This window comes from Gopherus evgoodei, chromosome 4 (assembly GCF_007399415.2).
Source record: "Gopherus evgoodei ecotype Sinaloan lineage chromosome 4, rGopEvg1_v1.p, whole genome shotgun sequence".
Taxonomy (NCBI): domain Eukaryota; kingdom Metazoa; phylum Chordata; order Testudines; family Testudinidae; genus Gopherus; species Gopherus evgoodei.
In genome coordinates this window covers 141,370,576-141,389,577 of record NC_044325.1, presented here as the reverse complement: position 1 = coordinate 141,389,577, position 19,002 = coordinate 141,370,576, and the positions used below count along the sequence as shown (strand labels likewise).

General features: G+C 53.6%; 1 protein-coding gene across 2 annotated transcripts in view; it reads left to right on the top strand.

The window, feature by feature from the left end:
• PLEKHA6 (pleckstrin homology domain containing A6) overlaps nt 1–19,002 on the top strand; it is a 137,629-nt gene that overhangs the window by 55,802 nt on the left and 62,825 nt on the right. The gene's annotated exons all lie outside the window — the stretch shown is intronic.

Here is a 19,002-nt window from a genome sequence, read left to right as displayed (position 1 = left end):
CTCGTGGGACCTTGGGCAAGTCACTTAGCCTCTTGGCATCTGTAACACCCTTTGTCTGTGTAGTCTATTGTAAGCTGATTGAAGCAGAGACTCTTACTGTGTGCAATGGTGCCCTCAGCTCAGCTGATGCTAGAATAAGCAGCATGGCATTGCTCCTTGCAAGTGAAAGGCCGGATTGACCCCCCACACAGGAGTTGCTTCTGATTGACAAGAGGAGAGTCCGCCCCTAAATCCTCCCAGGTGTCCTCAACCCCAGAATCTGTGTCTGGCCAGAGAAGCCCCTCATCTTCTGTCATGGCATTGGAGGGGGCTTATTGTTAGGGCAGCTCCTTTCTGAAGGAGAATCTCTCTTCTTGCTGCAGGCTAGCTCTGTCCAGAGAGCCTGGGGAGCTCTCTCCGGCCCTGTTTACATTCAGGCATTCTTTGTCCTTTTGCCTCTCCGGTGTGGGGTTTGCGGCCAGGCTCCTGGCCAGGAGCTGATCGGACACATGCAAGTGGGATTTGTGGGCTGCTGTTTTGTTTCCAGCTGGAGGGGCGTGTGAGGCTGGGGATGAGAGGAGCAGTGTTAGTGTCCAGGGCAGGGAGCGGGGTGACAGCATCCAACTGCAGCTCTGCTTGCCAGACTAGCCTTTGACTGCATTACATTTCTGTGCTTGTCCAAATGGGGGGTGGAGAGCCCTGGCTCCAGTTAGGCTGAGTGCATGCAAGATTCACCCACGCGGATCTGCCATTGACTGCACCTCCTCCTGACGGGCAGCATTCCAGGGTATTCCAGCCCATGGCTCCTCCCCACACAGGCCAGAGCACCTCCCGCCTGATTCGGAGCCTCCCTGCAGTTCCAGTCCTGGGTCCTCACATCACATGTAGTGCTGCCAAATGCATCCCATTCCTGACCTGCCACCTCCTGCTATTCCTCCCTCGCCCCTCCCTCCCCACCGCAGCTCTGTCAGCGCCCCTCCGTCCCAGCTCCACACTGCTGTTCCTGCCCTGGGTCTCCCCTCACCCCCTGCAGCTCTGCCAGCGCCCCTCAGTCCCAGCCCCACTGCTATTCCAGCCCTGAGTGTTTCCTGAGCCCTGGGCGGAAAAGGTTGCCTGTGGCGGAAAGCAGCACTGGTGGCTGTGCCCAGCAGAGAGAAAAACGAGGCAGCGTTAGTCCCTGACCCAAGCTGGCGACAGAGCCCAGGCGTAGGGAGGAGCTGCTGGGCTGAGGGCAGCCATCGTAGGGGCGCCACTGCAGCTGCCACTCTGCCCCGGTCAGGCCCAGGTGGGTGTCTGAGGCGTTGCTGGGGGAGAGCTCTTGCAGCATGCAGGACGGCACGTCTGATGGGGGAGCAGAGCGGCAAAGCGTGGAGGTGTGTGCTGTCCTCCGAGGGCTCGCACTGCTGCCAGAGCTTTAAGGCTGCCAGCCAAGCACCAGGGGACCATGTGCTCCAAAGGGCCATTCATGTTTGCCTTCTCTTTGAGGAGGAGCCAATGTTGCTAGCACCTGCTCAGTAACCCAGGCCGCGGCAAGGAGCTTTCCCCAAGTGGACCCTTGGGCTTCCCTGGCTCATGGCACCATGGTCCAAGGGGCAATTCAGTCATCTTTTTTCTGTGCAAGGTTTCCTCCCCCTCCCTTCCACCTCCACACCCCCAACTTCACCATGCAGGGCTGTTAAATTGCTACCGAGCTACCTAGCTTCTGGCCCGAGAGAATCCGGCTTGACGGGTCTGGAGGCTGGCACAGCACCTCCCAGCTATGTGCAGATCCAACATGAGACCAGCTCTGGGGTGGAGAGAGTCACTCAGTCTTCATGGATGGTTCAGCTCTGGGCCTCTCTGCTGACAGTGCCTGTGACGGGGCTAATGGGAGCCAGGTGTGATCGGGGGTGCCTGTCTGCTAGAAGCTGGGCTGAGACCCACCAAACTCATCTCACACTGAGCCACCAAGCAGCCTTCATGCAGCTTTGCTATCGGCCTGAGTTGGTTTTGAACCTGCTGCCGTGAGGCAAGTGGTTTCATATCTCATGACCTCGAAGTTCAGTCAGTTTGTCATCATAGCATGGACAGGGCGCTCTCCTCCCTTCACCTCCTTTCGAGGGAAAGCCTAGTGGGGTCCATGGGGCAGGTGCTCAGCAGTCATTATGGGAACAGGCCCATAGACAGTATGAAATAATGGAGTTGCTGTGTGGCCCTATGGGCTGGGCATAAGCATTGCTCATGCCCAAGGATGCCATCAGGATGCCCTTACATATATACCTCCTAACAGTGGACTTACGAGAGTGTCTATTTGCTCTGCCTGAGGTGATGGTGTTGGGGGCCTGGGTGGCAGGGGTCAGACTGAGGGGATGAGGGAAGTGGGGAGGCAAGAGCCACCCAGAACAACAGAGCAGTTGGGTAAAATGATCAGCAGTGACACAGTCAATGTGTTTAACTGTCATCATTAGGTTTCAGAGTCAACACCTCCTTGAAACGAATGTTGGCAGCTCAGAGCTATTATTTCACACTTCAGGCAGGCATTCTTGGAGGCGGGGGCACAGCACATCTGGGAGGTTTTCTCCATGACCCCGATGGCCAGAAACATGATTTAACTTTGAAGTGAAAGCTTTAAATTCTGTAGAGGCCAGCAGGGTCACAGTGGAGAAGGGCTGGTCTAGCATCCAGCTGAGCGCTAGCTCCACTCTGGGCCTCGCAGGTGGTTCCTAAAGGCAGCTGAGGCATAGCAGGTGCTGCTCCTTTAAGACTCAGCAGTGCAGCTCCGTTCAGTGCACACAGCCCAGCCGGGAGATGTTGACTTGCTAGAGGAGGTAAGATAAGGCGGATCTGGGCTCAGCCTCTGGTGATCCTTTGTTCTGGCTGCTAGGTGAGCAGAAAGCAGAGGGCGTGGCTGCCTGGGGTTGGAAGAAGGGGTTGAAGGCAGGGCATGTTGGGGGCTCAGACTGCTGGACTGGCAGGATCTCTGAAGCAGGGGCGGCTGTAGGCATTTTGCCGCCCCAAGCACGGCAGGCAGGCTGCCTTCGGCGGCTTGCCTGCGGAGGGTCCACTGGTCCCCTGGTTTCAGCGGACCCTCCGCAGGCAAGCCGCCAAAGGCAGCCTGCCTGCCGGCCTCGCGGCACCGGCAGAGCGCCCCCCACGGCTTGCTGCCCCAAGCACGTGCTTGGCGTGCTGGGGCCTGGAGCCACCCCTGCTGTGAAGCTGAAGAAAAGGGGGAAGGAGCTGCTGAGAGCCCCACTGGGTGCATGTTGGGTGCTGAGCTCTTTGGAAAATCTGGGTGCTGTGCCCTTGGAAATCTGGCCCCGGGGGGTCCTATATGAATACTCCATGAAACAGGAAGGGTGGAGTTTAGCCCTCTGGACAAGAGAGGGCATACGCCAGTGGAAGCTGGCAAGCAAAAGCCTCAGCTAGCAGAGACCACCCTGACACCCTCCATCTCCTCCCAGGAACCTGGGCATGACCATGTCTGCTCTTGTGCCTGTCCATTACTTCAGCCAGTCCCCGTGTTGCCTAGGTCTTTCCCAGCTGGGCCAGCGAGCATAAGCTCACTGGATGGGCCGAAACGCTGATGCATGACTGACCTGGCTTTCATGGCTACCCCAATGCCAGGAGGAGGCCCTGGGTGGGGAGGAGCTGGAGATGAACTTGGCCATGTGGAAGGTGGGGGCTTCCAAAAAGCTCTGTGTTACAGTCTGGTCGGGACAGCACCAGCAGGCCCACTGTAGCACATGCAAGGCTTGCCTGGCCTTTAGAGAGAGGTCAGAACAGGGCAAGCTGTGTGGGAGCCTTGGGCAGCCCTGCTGGCATCCGGCAGTGAAGGAGTTAAGGACCTCTGGTAGCTTAGGTGGCTGTTAATGATTGATAATAATGACCCGCTTGTGGGTTTTAAGGAAAACATTTTCTGGCAGCATGAAAATCACCAATGTTTGGGGCTGGGAATCCAGAGAGGGGATGTGGTGGCATTGGGAGGGGTGTGTGCAAGGGAGTCAGTGCACAGCTTGATAGTGTGGGCCACACAGGTGCAAACCTCAGCAGCATCTGCACCCTGCTGCCCTGCTTCCAACCCCTTGTTGGGGGTGGGGAAGGGATCACTGCTCAGGGAGGTATGTCCCTGCCACAGATTCTGCAGGAACTGCTCTGTGGGGGGAACAGCACAGGAGCACATGGGGTGGGGGTGCCACTCCTTGTTCTTAACCTGGTTGATTTGAGAGAAGATGCTGTAAAAACAGCCAGGCAGGGCAGATGGGTATTACCCTGAGCTGTAAATCTAGAGCGGGAGAGTGATGGTAGCAAGGCGAAGAGCAAGGTGCTGTTGGAGTCTGTAAAGTAAACTGACTGGCCTGAGCTTATAGCATCCTTCCCTGCAGACTCTAGTGTTTACTCTGCGCACATGGAGTCCCATTAAGCGCGCAGAGAGGTCTTGCCTCTCACAGGCAGCTTAGGGTCTGGGAGCAACCACTTTAAAGCATCCCCAAGTCTCCCAGTGCAATTTCTTTCAACCAGTGCTTAAAGAACAACCTTTGCTCTGCAAGAGATTTTTCGCTGGCCCCTTGGGTGAGCACTAAATTCAGGCTTTTCTGTGCAGTGGAAGGAGCTGACGGGAGACAGGAGCCTAGCAGCCAGGAACACTAGGGTCTCTTTCTCACAGACCCAGAGCAAGCCCAGGGACCACCTGGGTACAGTGTCTGGCTGCCAGTGACACAAGCTCTGGGGTTGTACCTGCCTTCCCTAGACCTTCAGTGAACCATTCCCGAAGCAGGGATCTAACAGGCTGTCCGTCCATCCAGCGTGGCCTCTCCTTGCTGCAACTGTTTCCCATTGAAATCCGGGAGGTCCCAGCTGCTTTGCAGATTTCACCATGTGCATTTCAGCAAAGGTCCCTGTCCCTAGTGAGGTTTGGGAAGGGCCAGCCTAGCTGTGTGGCTCCAGCCTGCTCTCCTGGAGTTCTCTTTGCGACCCCAGGGTTGGCAGCTTGCAGTTGTTTGCATTGGACAACTGAAAACAGAGCAGGGAATTTTTTGCGCTTAAGCAGTTTCTGTTCTACCCGTGAAAAGAAAAACAACCTGGTTAACCATGGAGCCTAGCAGACCACCTAGGAGGCTGGAGCCTAGCACAAGAGGCTGAGGCTTGGAAGGGAGCCAAGCATCCTGGAATGGCCAGGGCAGCCCCTGCTTTGGCAGATCCATCCTGCAATGATGAGTTCCCCAAATCCGGTCAGGCCCTTGAGACTGCAGTGGTGGGGGCGGCGGCGCATGGCCAGCGCCCTCAGCTCTGAGTTTCCCCATGGCTGATTGGATGCAGAGGGGATGCCGAGTCATGCCATGGTGCTTGACCCAAGTCCGAGCGCACACCTGACCCGACCTGTGCGAGAGGGTGGCGTCATTTTGACTTGATCCCACCTCTTGTCTGTGGGGTGGGCATGATGGCAGGTGCGTTGCCCCACTCCTGCTGGCCGCCCCTCCCCCCCAGCTGCGCTGTGCGCAGTGCCTTGCCATGCTCGCTCGGTGGCATGCATAATACAGAAATGTGGCAGTGGCCGGCAGGAGTGGGCCATGCAGTCACCACCATGCCGAACCCACGGGCAGGAGAAGGCCATCAGCGGTGACCCGAGTTAACCCCGAGAGAGTCAGGTTGTTTTGCGACCCAAACACAGCACTTGCAGTCTAATCCCATTGGATTTGGGTTGGGTGGCAGGGCTCTGCTTAGAGCCACTCTGGTCTCTCCCCTGCTGAACCCGCCTATGCATTTCTGGCCACCTCCTCTGCTAGGCTTCAGACTCAGGCTCCACCATGGGGCACTTTCTCCTGAGCCAGCCTGGGTGCTGATCTGATTCTGTTTCCTTCCCTCGTCTTGCTTCTCAAGCTGCCAAAGGATCTCCAGGCTGTGGTGAAGCTGGCACTGCCAGGGAGATGAAAATAGAAGCACCCAGTGCCACCTCCTCGCTGTCTGTTTCAGAGCTGGAAAGTGGTGAAGGGCTGGTTCTTCATGCAGTCACATGCTGTTTGTTTGCCAGGAACGCGGTGTTCTCTGGAAAGTCCCTGTGCTCCCAAACTAATGCAGAGGTAGCCTGACATCTTGGAAGAGATTTCCCCAAGCATGTACGCCTTGCAGCTCCCCCCTCCCCCAGCATCTGGAGCCCCTTGCAAAGCAAAGGGGTGTGTCCCCATGCAGCACCTAGCCTGTCACCATCTGCCTTCTGCCAGGCCAGCAAGTCTGAGTGAGGAGAGCAGACAATAGAAAAATTGGCCAGAAGGGCCTGGCCAAGTCGGGGGGGGGGGGGCGGAGGGGGAGAAGGTGCGGGAATTTTGAGCAGGTCTGTCAGTTCTAAGGACCTGTCCGTAACCAGCTCCCTCCCCCACCCTGCTTGACTCTGGGAAAAGCTGTTCTGGAGCTGATCCCACAAGCTCAGTCAGTTGTGTCTCCCGCAGGTGCAGCGCCCTGTCCCCAGAACGTCCAGCCTTTGTGACACTGCTGAGTGCGATGGGGAAAACACAGTTATACCCTATGGTGGGTAGGAGTTCAGGGAACAAACGAGTCCATTCCAGGTGGGTGTGGTACCCAAGTTCCAGGCCTTCTCCTGAGGATTATGCCCAGTGTCCATTCTAGGCAGGGGCAGCTCCAGACCCCAGCACGCCAGGTGCGTGCTTGGGGCGGCATGCCGTGGGGGGCGCTCTGCCAGTCGCCGGTTCCGCGGCTCCGGTGGACCTCCCACAGGCGTGCCTGCAGAGGGTCCGCTGGTCCCACACGGTGGAGCTGCAGGACCAGCGGACCCTCCGCAGACATGCCTGTGGGAGGTCCACCAGAGCCGCGGGACCGGCGACCAGCAGAGCGCCCCCCGTGGCATGCCCCAAAATGTCTAGAGCTGCCCCTGATTCTCAGTAGGCACAGGAATCCGAGCAGAGCCCAGGGGAGGAGACCTGGAACTCACGTCCAGGGAGGTCAAATCCAACTCAGGATTCCTCCATTTCTCTTCTCAGGGTGGTGCCCTTGCGGGCAGGCTTTGTGATCTAATGCCTTTCATTCCCAAGAGCCGGGGAAAATCCTAGCTGGGATGCCTCTATCCACATGGAGCCCCCTCGGTCTGGCTCCATCGGACTGTCCTAGGCGGAAGGTTCCCTCTGGGGAAGGGGGCCAGTTGGTCACAGCACCAAGCCAGGTTAAAGCCTCTATCCCTGTAAGGAGACTGCTTGGTGCCCTTTAATACGAGTCTCTCCAGACAGTTGCCCATGAGCTCGATCACAGGCAAGTGATCATCATCATGCAGGGGGGAGAGGGAAGCTTTGCTCATCAGTAGATGTGAGTAATGAGCAGCGGTGAATCGTTAATCTGGGGCCTCCCCTCCCTGATGAGATCATGCCGTGCATGCGCAGTCATTGCCCTGGACTCACAGGCTGCCGGTCCAGCTCTCCCTCTCCTGCACATAATGGTCATCCTGAGTCCGTTTCCTCCTCTAGCTCAGGGTCCTCGCTAGGACGTCTGCCAGCCCTCCTGGCTATCAGCGAACATAGCAGTTTGTGTGTGTCTCTCTTTTCCCCTTTACCTTCCACTGTTTAATCCTGGTGGATGGAGATGTTTAAAATTCCCCTCCAATCTGTCAACACCTGGGCCTCAGGGCCGCGAGCTTCAGTCTATGAGCCACATGGACCTTTCACTGAGCCAGAACAGCAGCAGGAGCTGCAGCTCCCACTTGGCTTGATTTTCTCTTCTCTGTTCCACAAGGGGCTCTCATAGGCTCAGTGTTATCTGTCCATGCTGGCGATTCACAATCCGGCCCCCTCTGGCTGGGGTTTCCTCATATCCCCTAGACTATAGCACCCAGACTATAGCACCCAGGTGCTGCCAGAAGTGGTGTGGGTGTGATGGGGCTCTCTTCAGAAACAAACCAGTGCCCCAGCTTTGTGGTCAGGGGCTGTGATATTTGAGGCATCATTCTGATCCATGATCCTGACTTGCCTGGGCATTAAATTGCCCCTGGCTGCATTCACGGGTGTAGGCAGTGCCCTGGCCAAATCCCAGTTTAGGTCATTACTTTCTGCCTTCCTAATTCCCCCTGAAGTTTCATTTGGACACGGCATCCTTCTCTTCCTGCCCTAAGCTGTTACGCAGCATTACTTCTGCACTCCACCCCTGAGGTGGCTGCCTTTCAGTAGCCAGCGTACTTATTCTTATATCTATGGTAAACTGCTCAGGTTGGCTGGTGCCACAGGATGCCACAGTCTTGTCATTCCCACAGATTTCTGATGAAAGTCATGTGCTATTGGATTCTCAAGGGAAGGAGCCCCAGCCTCTATGCTGTTTAATGACCATGCTAGGTCCAGAGCAGGTTGTGAGATTCCCAAGGAAGATTCCTGCAAGTTCATAGGCTTGCTTTCATTTGAGCTCTGCACTGCGTGAGAATATGCAGTCCTGTGTGAGCAGACCCAGCTCCAGCTGGGGCCTCTGCTGTGCAGGCTGTCTGCTCGGTGAGCCTACTGGAGAGGGCACCGGACTGGGACACAGGCTGTGGATTCTATTCCCAGCTCTGCTGCTGAGCTGTTAGGTGACCTTGGGCAAGTCGCATCCGGTGCCTCGGTTTCCCCATCTGTAAAATGGGGATAATGATACTGACCATCTTTATAAAGTGCTTTGAGATCTACTGATAAGGTGGTGGTGAACGTGCAATGCAAAGCTCTTAGTTCCCACCTTGGCTGATTGAGCACAGAGAGGAAAATGCTGCTCAGCTGAGTGGCAGGGGAAAAAGGAGAAACCACTGCCTGAGGCAGGAAAGGTCATCCGTTCCCTAATGTGATTAGAGACTGATCCACACCCTGAGGTGGGGAGTGGGTCACTGACCAACTTTATATGGTTGTGAGAAACCCCTGGGTGCAACTCCACACCTGGGCCTCAGTTTCCAAGCGCTCAGCACCCTCCATCCAGGGCACGTTTTTAAAAGAGCTCAGCACCTCCTAGCCTGGGAATCGGCTCAGGGCTGGCGTTTCGAGACCTGTAGCTCCTCATTGTTATTGTATAACATTGATATTGGGCCAGTGCCTGGAGGCCACTCAGGTCTGGGCCCTGTTGTGTTGGGCACTACGTAGGCAGAGGAAATGACAGGCCCGCCCCAAAGAGCTCCCCGAGTCCCCGTCTAAAATGTTGGCAGCTCAGGCTTTGAATTTGAGCTGTATTGGTGGGAAGGCAAGCGGCGGGGTGAGAGGGGACAGAGGACTGACAAGCTGGCTGGCTGAGCTGTGGGACTTTCCTCCATTTCCTAACTCCTTGGCCTTCTGCAGCCCCTTTCATTTCCTCCTCTGAGGCCCCGAGTTGGATGTGCTTATGGGTAATTTTGAAGCACTGAGGCAGTATGGGGGTAGGTGGCATAGGAAAACCCAGGAGCTGCCTAAGGCCAGATCCCAAGCGGGTATAAATCAGTGCAGCGCTCCTGATGGCAATACCAGCTGGGAAGCCGGCCCATAGATTTTTGGCCTTTGAGAACAGAATCCAACCTGACGTGACTGATCCAGCAGAAGGCTGGGCTGCAGGACCACAACACACCTCTGCCCGCCACCCTGGGAGGTTGCAGTCCACAAATGGGGAAAGGCAAGTCGAGCAGCTATGTGTTTTCTCCAAGCCACAGCCCTAGATAGCAGGGCTTGAATGATACCCTCCAATACGCTGGTGTCACTTTGCTGATGAGAAACAAGCCAGGCAGGGGGTAAAATGCCTGTCAGAGAAGAAACCCAACAGCCGGGGGTGGGGGGGAGGAGAAGAAGAATCAGCAGCCAGTTTATTATTATTTGGGAAAAATAATAAATCCTTCCAAAGCTCCGCTACTCGCCTTCTCCCTCCTTGCTGTGCGCTGATTGATTCCTCCGGCTCCTCGGCCCCGGACAAAGCCTCCCTTTTGTGCTCATGCCTGGTTTATCTGGGCACAGACACGCCGTGGAGGAGAGAATGTTTCCTTTCCTTTTTCCTCCCTTTCTCTATCTGCCTTCGACATGCTGTGTCCTTTTGTCTGATGGGCTGGAGGCAGCTGCCCTGCAGATAGATGCCTTCTGGATTGGTAGCCGGCAGAGGGAGGCTGCTGGGTCTGGGCTTCAGCAGAAGTGGGAGTTTAAAACAATGGCCGTCTGGAACGTAGATCGATGTTTAGGGGCTGGATTCTCAGAGTGGCTGAGGGCCTGCAGCTTTCATTGATGCAAATGGGAGCTTTGGGCGCTCAGCTCCTTTGAAAGTCGGGCCCTTAAAATCTTCCTGTTCTAGGCAGTGCTCTCCGTGGGGCTGCTGTTCCCAGGGATGGAGAGTTTCACAAGGCAGGAGGGTGTAGGGTGACCAGATGTCCCAATTTATATGGACAGTCCTGATTTTTGGGTCTTTTTCTTATATAGGCTCCTATTACTCCCCACCCCCATCCTGATTTTTCACACTTGCTGTCTGGTGACCCTAGGAGGGTGTAGTAGTTAGAGCTTAGGATTGAGACGCGGCAGACCTGCCTCTGCCACTCACTCGCTGGGTGGCCTTGGGCAAGGCACATCCCTGCTCTCTGCCTCGTTTTCTCCATCTGTAAAACACAAGGAGAGACTCTGACCTAACTTCCTGCCTTGCAGGAATCCACAGTTGCGTCAAGTTCCAGATCTTCACCGGCCACAAGGGGGCGGCAGCTTTTGGGTTTTCATTTGCTGTACTAGTGGAGGGAAGTCATCTAGCATTCTGCAGTGGCTCTCCTTGCAAGTCTCCTATCCACAAACTGAACCAACCTGACCTACATTAATTAGCTGGGGCAATCTGACAGCTCTAGCCTATGGTGCCATGGTGTCAAAGCATGCAAGGAATTAGCAGCTGTTCAGGGCAGCTAGGAGATATATCAGCAAACGGGAGCTCTGGCTACACTGGATTTAGAGCCCAGGTGTCCTTATTCAGGTTCCACAATGGGGAGGTAACAATACTTCTCTCCCTGAGTAAAGCATTTTGATGTGTGGCTGATTATTATTTGTATGGCAGCAGTGCTGGCGGTTCCCAGTCCTAGAGCCAAGGCCCGCAGTGCTAGGTGCTGTACAAACAATAAGTGGCTGCCTAGTGTCACATCCGTGCTAAGCCGTCCCTTTGTGAAGAGGCATTTCACTCAGGACTTGGCAAACGTGACCAGAATTCAGCCTGATGCGCCCAAGTCTTCGTGAGATCGGTTGGTTTGTTTTTGAACAAAACCACAGACATCCAAGTGTCTGCTGCAGCCTGAGTGACGTTGGGTGGCATGTGCCCACATATTCACTGGGTGAAGGCCAGGTGCTGAGAACGGACTTCAAGTTAGTCCCCGGGGTCCTTAGTTCAATTGCTGCCCTCCCCTCTGGTCCCAAATGCATTGCAGCAAATTGCTTCCTCAGCAAAAAGTGCTTCCAAACGCTCCAGCAATGCCTTAATCAGAGGAGAGTGATATGGATTTGGGGGAGGGGAAGAGGTGAAGGAAGGGATAGGAAAACAAAGAAGGAAGCCAAAGCCTGGTTTGGACTGCAGCCACGCCACCCCACTAGGTTTAGAGCAGCCTGGCTCCTTGCCCCAGAGCCGTGTCTAAGAACATATGCAAAATCTCTAGACAAATCGTTTTATTTTTTGCTTTTGAAAAGGTTACAGCAAATTGTTGGACGAACATTAACTTTTCTCCACTGACAATCCTCAGCCCCTGCTGACTTGCGTGGTCCCTGCTACCTCAAAGTGCTTGTACCAGTCGCTGTGCCTGCTGCCGAAATGCAGCTGCCTCTGGGGTGGGGGCAAGGTAGCCTGTTCTGCATGAGCAACAGGGCATTGGAGAGGGTGGGATAGAGAGGAGAGGAGCAGCTTCTATCTAGGACAGCTGCGGTAGGGTGGGGTGCAGAATGGAAGCGTCTTGTGTTTAGATTTGGTTGGGGTGCTGAAGCAGACAGACAGGGTTGTGCTTTCATATAAACCTAATGCAGATACTGGTGGGATTTCACTGGAGCACCAGGCTCCTCTCCAGTGAAAATGGAAGCAGACTCAGAGATGGAAAGAAGATCTGGACGATGGGCTCTGACATGTAAGAGAACTGGGGAAGGGGAGGCTGTGTCCCTCCCGCACATCCCAGTTTCCACCTCCCTTTCCCGTCTGGCCTGGGTTGAGAGCTCAGCATACAAATGGCTCAGTGCAGAGGGGAGGCCCAGGTTGGGCTGGATTTTTTTTTTCCCCCTCCCCTTTCATGAAGGCCCCACCAGTCTGACCATTACCTCAGGCCTGCAGGAATCCCGGACGTTTCAGCAAGGGCGGGGGCCTGGCTCGGAGAAATGGTTTCCATTAGCCTGTGTATCCCACACACGGGTAGGGTGGGGGGGAAGTGTCAATCAGGGCGGTTAACCACATCAATCCCGGCCAGCGGTGAGGGGTGTGGTGGCTGTAGTTCGCTCTCTCTGCAAACGCTGACGCGTTCTCTCATGGTGTGTGAGCCCCAGAGAGACCGTACCTTAGGATGGGATCTAGCCATCTCCAGGGCTGAAGGCAGATGCATGAGGAAGAGTCCTCTTGTTTTGATCCAGAGGTGTTTATTAAACATACACCCTCCAATGCTGGTGCCAGTGTCTGGGACGTCCACTGCCCCCCCACACACACACACACCTTGCACACTCGGCGCTCCCTGCCTGCCCCAGTGCCGTCCACAGATTCCCAGTTTCCACCCAAAGGCTGGCAAGCAAACAGCGGAGATAGCGCCAATGCCACAGGCTGGTTTGCCGTAGCTCAGAACAGCTTGGGTGAGTCTTGCCCTGGTCCGGTGCCTGCTTATCGAAGGCGCTGCATCCCCATGGAGGGCAACACGGCTGGTGCCCGCTCTGTGAATATAACCAGCCAAATTCAAGGAACCAATTATGTAACGAAGGGGAAACCACCAGCTGCAGCCCTGCAGGCATGGGCCTGTTGGACCTGAATCACGGTGTATTTTTAGTGACGGCACCAGCGGCTCACAGGAGTGGCCCTCACTCCTGCCAACTCCTTTGCAGGGAGAAATGGAAATGATCCAAAACAAGGGGGTGGGCAGCTAGTGTCTGACTGGGGTTTCACAGGGGTGGTGGGAGAAGGTCATTCCATCCCACCATTAGCTGCGAGCACCTCCTATTCCAGGCCATCTTTGCCTCCTTTGTAATGACACCCTGTCATTGCAATTGCATGTCTTGTCCATGGGGCTTGGATGCTGCCTTAGGCCTTGGCTACACTCACACTTTACAGCGCTGCAACTGGGGTGTGAAAAAACACCCCCCTGAGCGCTGCAAGATACAGCGCTGTAAAGCGTCAGTGTAATCAGGGCAGCAGCGCTGGGAGCACGGCTCCCAGCGCTGCACGCTACACCCGTAAGGGATGTGGTTTACATGCAGCGCTGGGAGAGCTCTCTCCCAGCGCTGCCGCTCTGACTACACTCACACTTCAAAGCGCTGCCCCGGCAGCGCTCCCGCAGCGCTGCCGGGGCAGCGCTTTGAAATTCCAAATGTAGCCATACCCTAAGTCACACAGAGGTTCATGTATAAAGTAGGCAGAGTTAAATTCTGTACCTGAATTCCCCATCACAGTTTCAATAGGCCAGGGGGGTTCTCTTCATTTCCTGTCCCAAGCTGGTTGCTGGGTGTAGAGTTTGGTTAATTGGCTAATCCCAGACAGTATCCCTGGGAGATAGGTAAACAGCTGTCCTGTCTCAACCCAGAGGTGGCTGCATCTCAGTGGTGGGGATACAAACCCTCAGCCAAACTTTGCAAAATGACCACTGATTTTTCAGTTTGTGAATGTGCACCTTGAGATGCCTTGGCCTGATTTTCAGGGGTGCTGAGTGCCCAAAGGAGGCAGAATTGGTGGCCACTGTTGAACATGTTGGCTGTTATGAAGAGACCCACTTAAAAACCAGATCCTGCAATGACTCGCAGAGCCCCTCTGGCTCCAGAGAATTTGATATGGGCATCAGGGTTGAGATCCTTCAGGTGAAAGGTGTTGTAAGGTCATCATCAGCGTAGTCAGTGGAAAATCAGTCGAGCTAGCTTTACCCAGCGATCTCTGTCCCAGGAAGCCTGATTTTTGTGTTGATTGTCGGGATTTCCGCAGGTAGGTTCCAGTCTTGTGATTTACTGTAGTCTGTCCAAAATGAGAGTATTGAGAGGCACCCTGAAGGGTTACGGTTCCAGCAGGGCCCACACCGAGGCCATTGGCAGTGGCTTGGTGTGCACCCCACCATGTCCTAGGATGCAGGTGTCCCCAGAGTCACTGCTGGGTGGTGTGTATCCTGCTCATTAGGTTTACAGAGAAGCACAGAAGTGAGCCATGTGGCTGGTGCCCGCCTCCCCTGCGTCCAGTGTAATTAAAGAGGAACCTGAGTCACTTTGTAAACTGCCGGCAGCAGCTGCCAATTAGCTCGAGGCAGGTGAGGCTGGGAGTGGGTGAGGGGCTGGCTGTGATTCAGAGAGGAAGGCAGGGGCACAGGTGACTGCACCCAGGCCTCGCTGGAAGCCCATCCTGCTGCTTGCTGAGCCCCAGGGGTATTGCGATGGCCATAGCTTTGTTCAGGTGGCTTCTCAACATGGCCGTATGGAGGTGAGAGGGATGTGGCAGAGCTCCTGCCAAGAACGGCCTGCTCACAAATCACCCTGCCCTTAGGCCTTGCTTGTGGTGCACAGGAGGGGGGAGGGAAGAATAAAAAAGAATAAAATCTAGGAAAACAAAACTTTGCAGGAACTCGGGCGAGGCCTCATGCCAAAGAAATCAAACCACGCCCCAGATGGCGGGTGGAGAGTTGGCTGGTAGGATGCGTGTCATGTTGATGCATCAACAACTGAGCCCATGAATATTGCATGGAGGGAAGATGAGACTGCCAGCGGGTATGCTGCTGCGTGTCTAGGGATCCATGGAAGGATGCAGCCCAGGTGGTTGCGTCTGTTACCCTGGAGCTGACTCGCTTGCAGTGCAGCCCCTTGCCCACAACCTGGACGGTGATTCCGGCTGACGCTCACTGTGTGTGCTACCCTCACCTCAACCAGGGTGCAGTACAGTCCTTACCCACTGATGCCTGCTGGCTGTGCCTGGTGCCTGGGCTCAGCCATTGCTCGGAAACTGCCTGTTCCGTCTGCCAGTATTCAAATATCCCCAGCCTTTGGCAGATTAACTCTTTCCCTGGGGTGAGACTAAACATGATGCCTGCTTGCCACAAGGGCAGGAAGATGGAGGTGGAGGGCGGGTAGATCAGACCACTCCCTGCCTGTTCCTTGGTCACCTAATACTGCCAAGCAGATCTTGATTAGGTGGCTAACTAACACTGTGACTGACACCTTTATTAATGCTGACAGGGAGCATAAGGCACAGTATCTGAGTTAGGAACAATGCCACCCGAACACAACACAAGCTAGTCAAATTAGACACAGCTGGGGAATACTTGAATGGAGACTCCCAGGTAACCCTCTGCTCTGTTTAACTCCGGATCTGACCCAGGGCTTGGCTCACAGGTACTTTAAATCCATCGGTGGCCTCCATTGATTGATAAAGGACCCTGTAGTCACCCTAGGGCTCTTCCACGTGTCGTGAGACCATCCAATGTGCAGCGGCAGGCAAAAAAGTGAACAGAATGTTGGGAATCATTAAGAAAAGGATAGATAATAAGAGAGAAAATATCATGTTGCCTCTATATAAATCCAAGGTACGCTTGCATCTTGAATACTGTGTGCAGATGTGGTTGCCCCATCTCAAAAAAGATCTATTGGAATTGGAAAAGCTTCAGAAAAGGGCAACAAAAATGATTAGGGGTGTGGAACGGCTTCCGTATGAGGAGAGATTAATAAGACTGGGACTTTTCAGCTTGGAAAAGAGACGACTAAGGGGGGATATGATTGAGGTCTATTAAATCATGGCTGGTGTGGAGAAAGTAAATAAGGATGTGTTATTGACTCCTTCTCATAACGCAAGAACTAGGGGCCGCCAAATGAAATTAATAGGCACCAGGTTTAAAACAAACAAAAGGAAGTATTTCTTCACACAACACAGTCAGTCTGTAGGACTCTTTGTCAGGGGATGTTGTGATGGCCAAGACTATAACAGAGTTCAGAAAAAAACTAGATAAGTTCCTGGTGCATGGGACAGGTCCATCAATGGCTATTAGCCAGGATGGGCAGGGATGGTGTCCCTAGCCTCTGTTTGCCAGAAGCTGGGAATGGGCGACAGGGAGTGGATCATTTGATGATTCCCTGTTCTGTTCATTCCCTCTGGGGCACCTGGCACTGGCCACTGTCGGTAGACAGGATACTGGGCTAGATGGACCTTTGGTCTGACCCAGTATGGCCGTTCTTATGCTCTTATGTTAATGCCATCTCAGACATCTCATGAAGATACAAGTGGAGAATGAGTATGATGGTAGAGCTGGTCAAAATGTATCTGTTGAAACATAATTTCTGTGAAAAATGGTTATGTAGAAAACATTTATTTCATTTTCAGTTAAACATTTGGGTTTTTTGAGGAAAAACAAATTTGAATATTGAGTTAAAAGTAGTCAGTTTTCAAAAATTGGAGGGAAAAACACATGGGAAATTTGAATGAAAATGAAATATGTTCAAAATTCCCCATGGAAAAATAATTGGCACTTTTCTGTCAGCTGTAGTCGGAAGCTGGGTAGGGCCACCCTTTACTGCTGAACTGCCTATTTAGGGCATTTGTACGCTAACGTTAGAGGCTCTGATGTACGGAACTGCACTGAGCTGATCTTGTGTGCAGGACACCGTGTACATGCGTGCGTACATACCCACCATGTTGGTTTTAATGACCCTGAAATGGGCTGAGTTGTACATGGAGAGCAGAGCTAGACCCATGCGCCGCCGAGAAATTCAGGCTTGGATCTAGATCTGAAATTTCCCAAGGTTTGGGAGGGCTTGAATCCAGGCTGCTGGTTCTGACCTGTTTCTAGAGACCCACCACATATTTTCACGAAGCTGCTGGGAGCACGTCTGCTCTTGTTCAGTTCTTCACACACTGGAGATGGAGGGGGCAGGCTGGGCTCTGAAGGGGGATTCCTGTTGGGCACACCATTGCCAATGTGTTAGCACCCACTTGGGATATACGTACATGCATGGATGTTTGTTCCTAAATTCCAGCTCCACTGCAGAAACTGTTGCTTTTATCTTGTGCTGAGGTGCTTTGTGCTTTGGGTTAAGCCCGTCTCCACTGCTGTTGACACATCTCCAGCCGTAGAGCAGCTGGGGTGTTAGGCTGACTCTGTTTATGGAGGTTAGCTTGCACGGAGGGGGGGTGTTTCTGAATAGTTGTGCACAGAGGGGATTTTTATGAAGGCCCGTGTAGTGCATAGAAGAGATACTTATGTAGGGGGTAATACACCAGTGAAGGGTTGTCATTGATTTTCAGCTAAGGAGATGATGTCGCTGGGAAGTCACCATAGTATTTTACCTTGGTCAACTCACCAGAGACAGAACTGAGTTGAAAAGAAATCGGGAAAGCTGAGACCTAATATACCTCCCCTCCTCTCACTGGGTGGTTGTGTAAATGCACTAGAGAGGGAGTAGAGCGTCTCTCTGCACAGAGCCGAGCAGTGCACCGCATCATCTGTAGGCGGTGTTCGTGAGTGCCGGGGCAGTATGTTTTGAAAGGGCTGTGGCTTGTGTCAGCCAGTCAGCAGGGACTGTGCATTCCCAGCTGTGGGCGGGATCATGATAAGGATGTTATGGTTCATAACGAAAACGGTTGGTGCTCCGAGCAGCGTGAGCTTCCGGTGACCCACTGTGTACTCAGCTCTGTCAAATGATCATTAAATATACAATACTGCTGCCCACTGAAACTGACTAGGAAAGTGACCATTCTGGTTTTACTGCCCAGGCTGGGTGACGCATGGGAGATAAACTGCACCCTTGGCACCTGTTGGGTGAGACCCTGGTAGATTTCACAATCTAAAGAGGATGGGCCAAGGTCACTAGGTAAACAGGGGACTTTGAGGGAGATGGCATCAGTGACTGAGCAGTGGGGCATGCTTCATCTTGGCCTAGTATAGATTCCTCAGTGCTTTGCTGTCAAGCTCAGCCTTAATGATAAGCACCTTAAAACCAAAGCCCCGTTAGTTCCTCTGCCTAAGTAGAGCTGTTTTAGTGATGATGACAGGGAGTTTGTCCTGCTGCTCTGGGTCCATGTTTCCCCTGGTTGGTTTCTCGCTCTCACACCCCCCCAGAGGTGCTGGTACACTTTTCAGAGCAGGGAATGCATCTCGGGTGAAAGGCACTGTGTACCATACATGTAAGATGTCTAGTCTATTCGGAGCAGGATGGTCTTGTGGGCTGGGACTCAGGAGAGCTGGGTCTAATCTGTGTGACCTTGACAAGTCACTTAATTTCTCTTCCCCCTCCCCTGTCTGTAAAATTAGGGTAATAATATTTCCTTTCTCCCATCCTTTGTCTTGTCTATTTCGACGCTAAGCTGTTTTGGGCGGAGGCTCTCACTACAGTAGAACTTCAGAGTTACAGCACCTCAGGAATGGAGGTTGTTTGTAACACTGAACAAAACATTCTGGTTGTTCTTTCAACATTTACAACTGAACTTTGACTTAGCACAGCTTTGGAACTTTACTATGCAGCAGAAAAATGCTGCTTTTAACCATCTTAATTTAAATGAAACAAGTACAGAAACCGTTTTCCTACCTTGTCAAATCTTTTTTTTTTTTTAACTTTCCCTTTATTTTTAGTAGCTTCTGTTTAACCCAGTACTGTACTGTATATGCTTTTTTTGGTCTCTGCTGCTGCCTGATTGCGTCCTTCCGGTTCCACATGAGGTGTGGGGTTGACCAGTCACTTTGTAACTCTGGTTTTCATAACTCTAAGGTTCTGCTGTATCAGGGCCGGCTTCAGGCATCAGCAAAGGAAGCAGATGCCTGGGGCGACCAATAGAAAGGGGCGGCAGTCTGTCCTTTATTGGGGCGGCACGTTCGGGTCTTTGATGGCACTTTGGTGGTAGGTAGCTCAAGTGCTTCGTCGGCGGGTCCTTCACTCAGTCTCTTCCTCTTCGGCGGCACTTCCGCAGCAGCTCGATTGG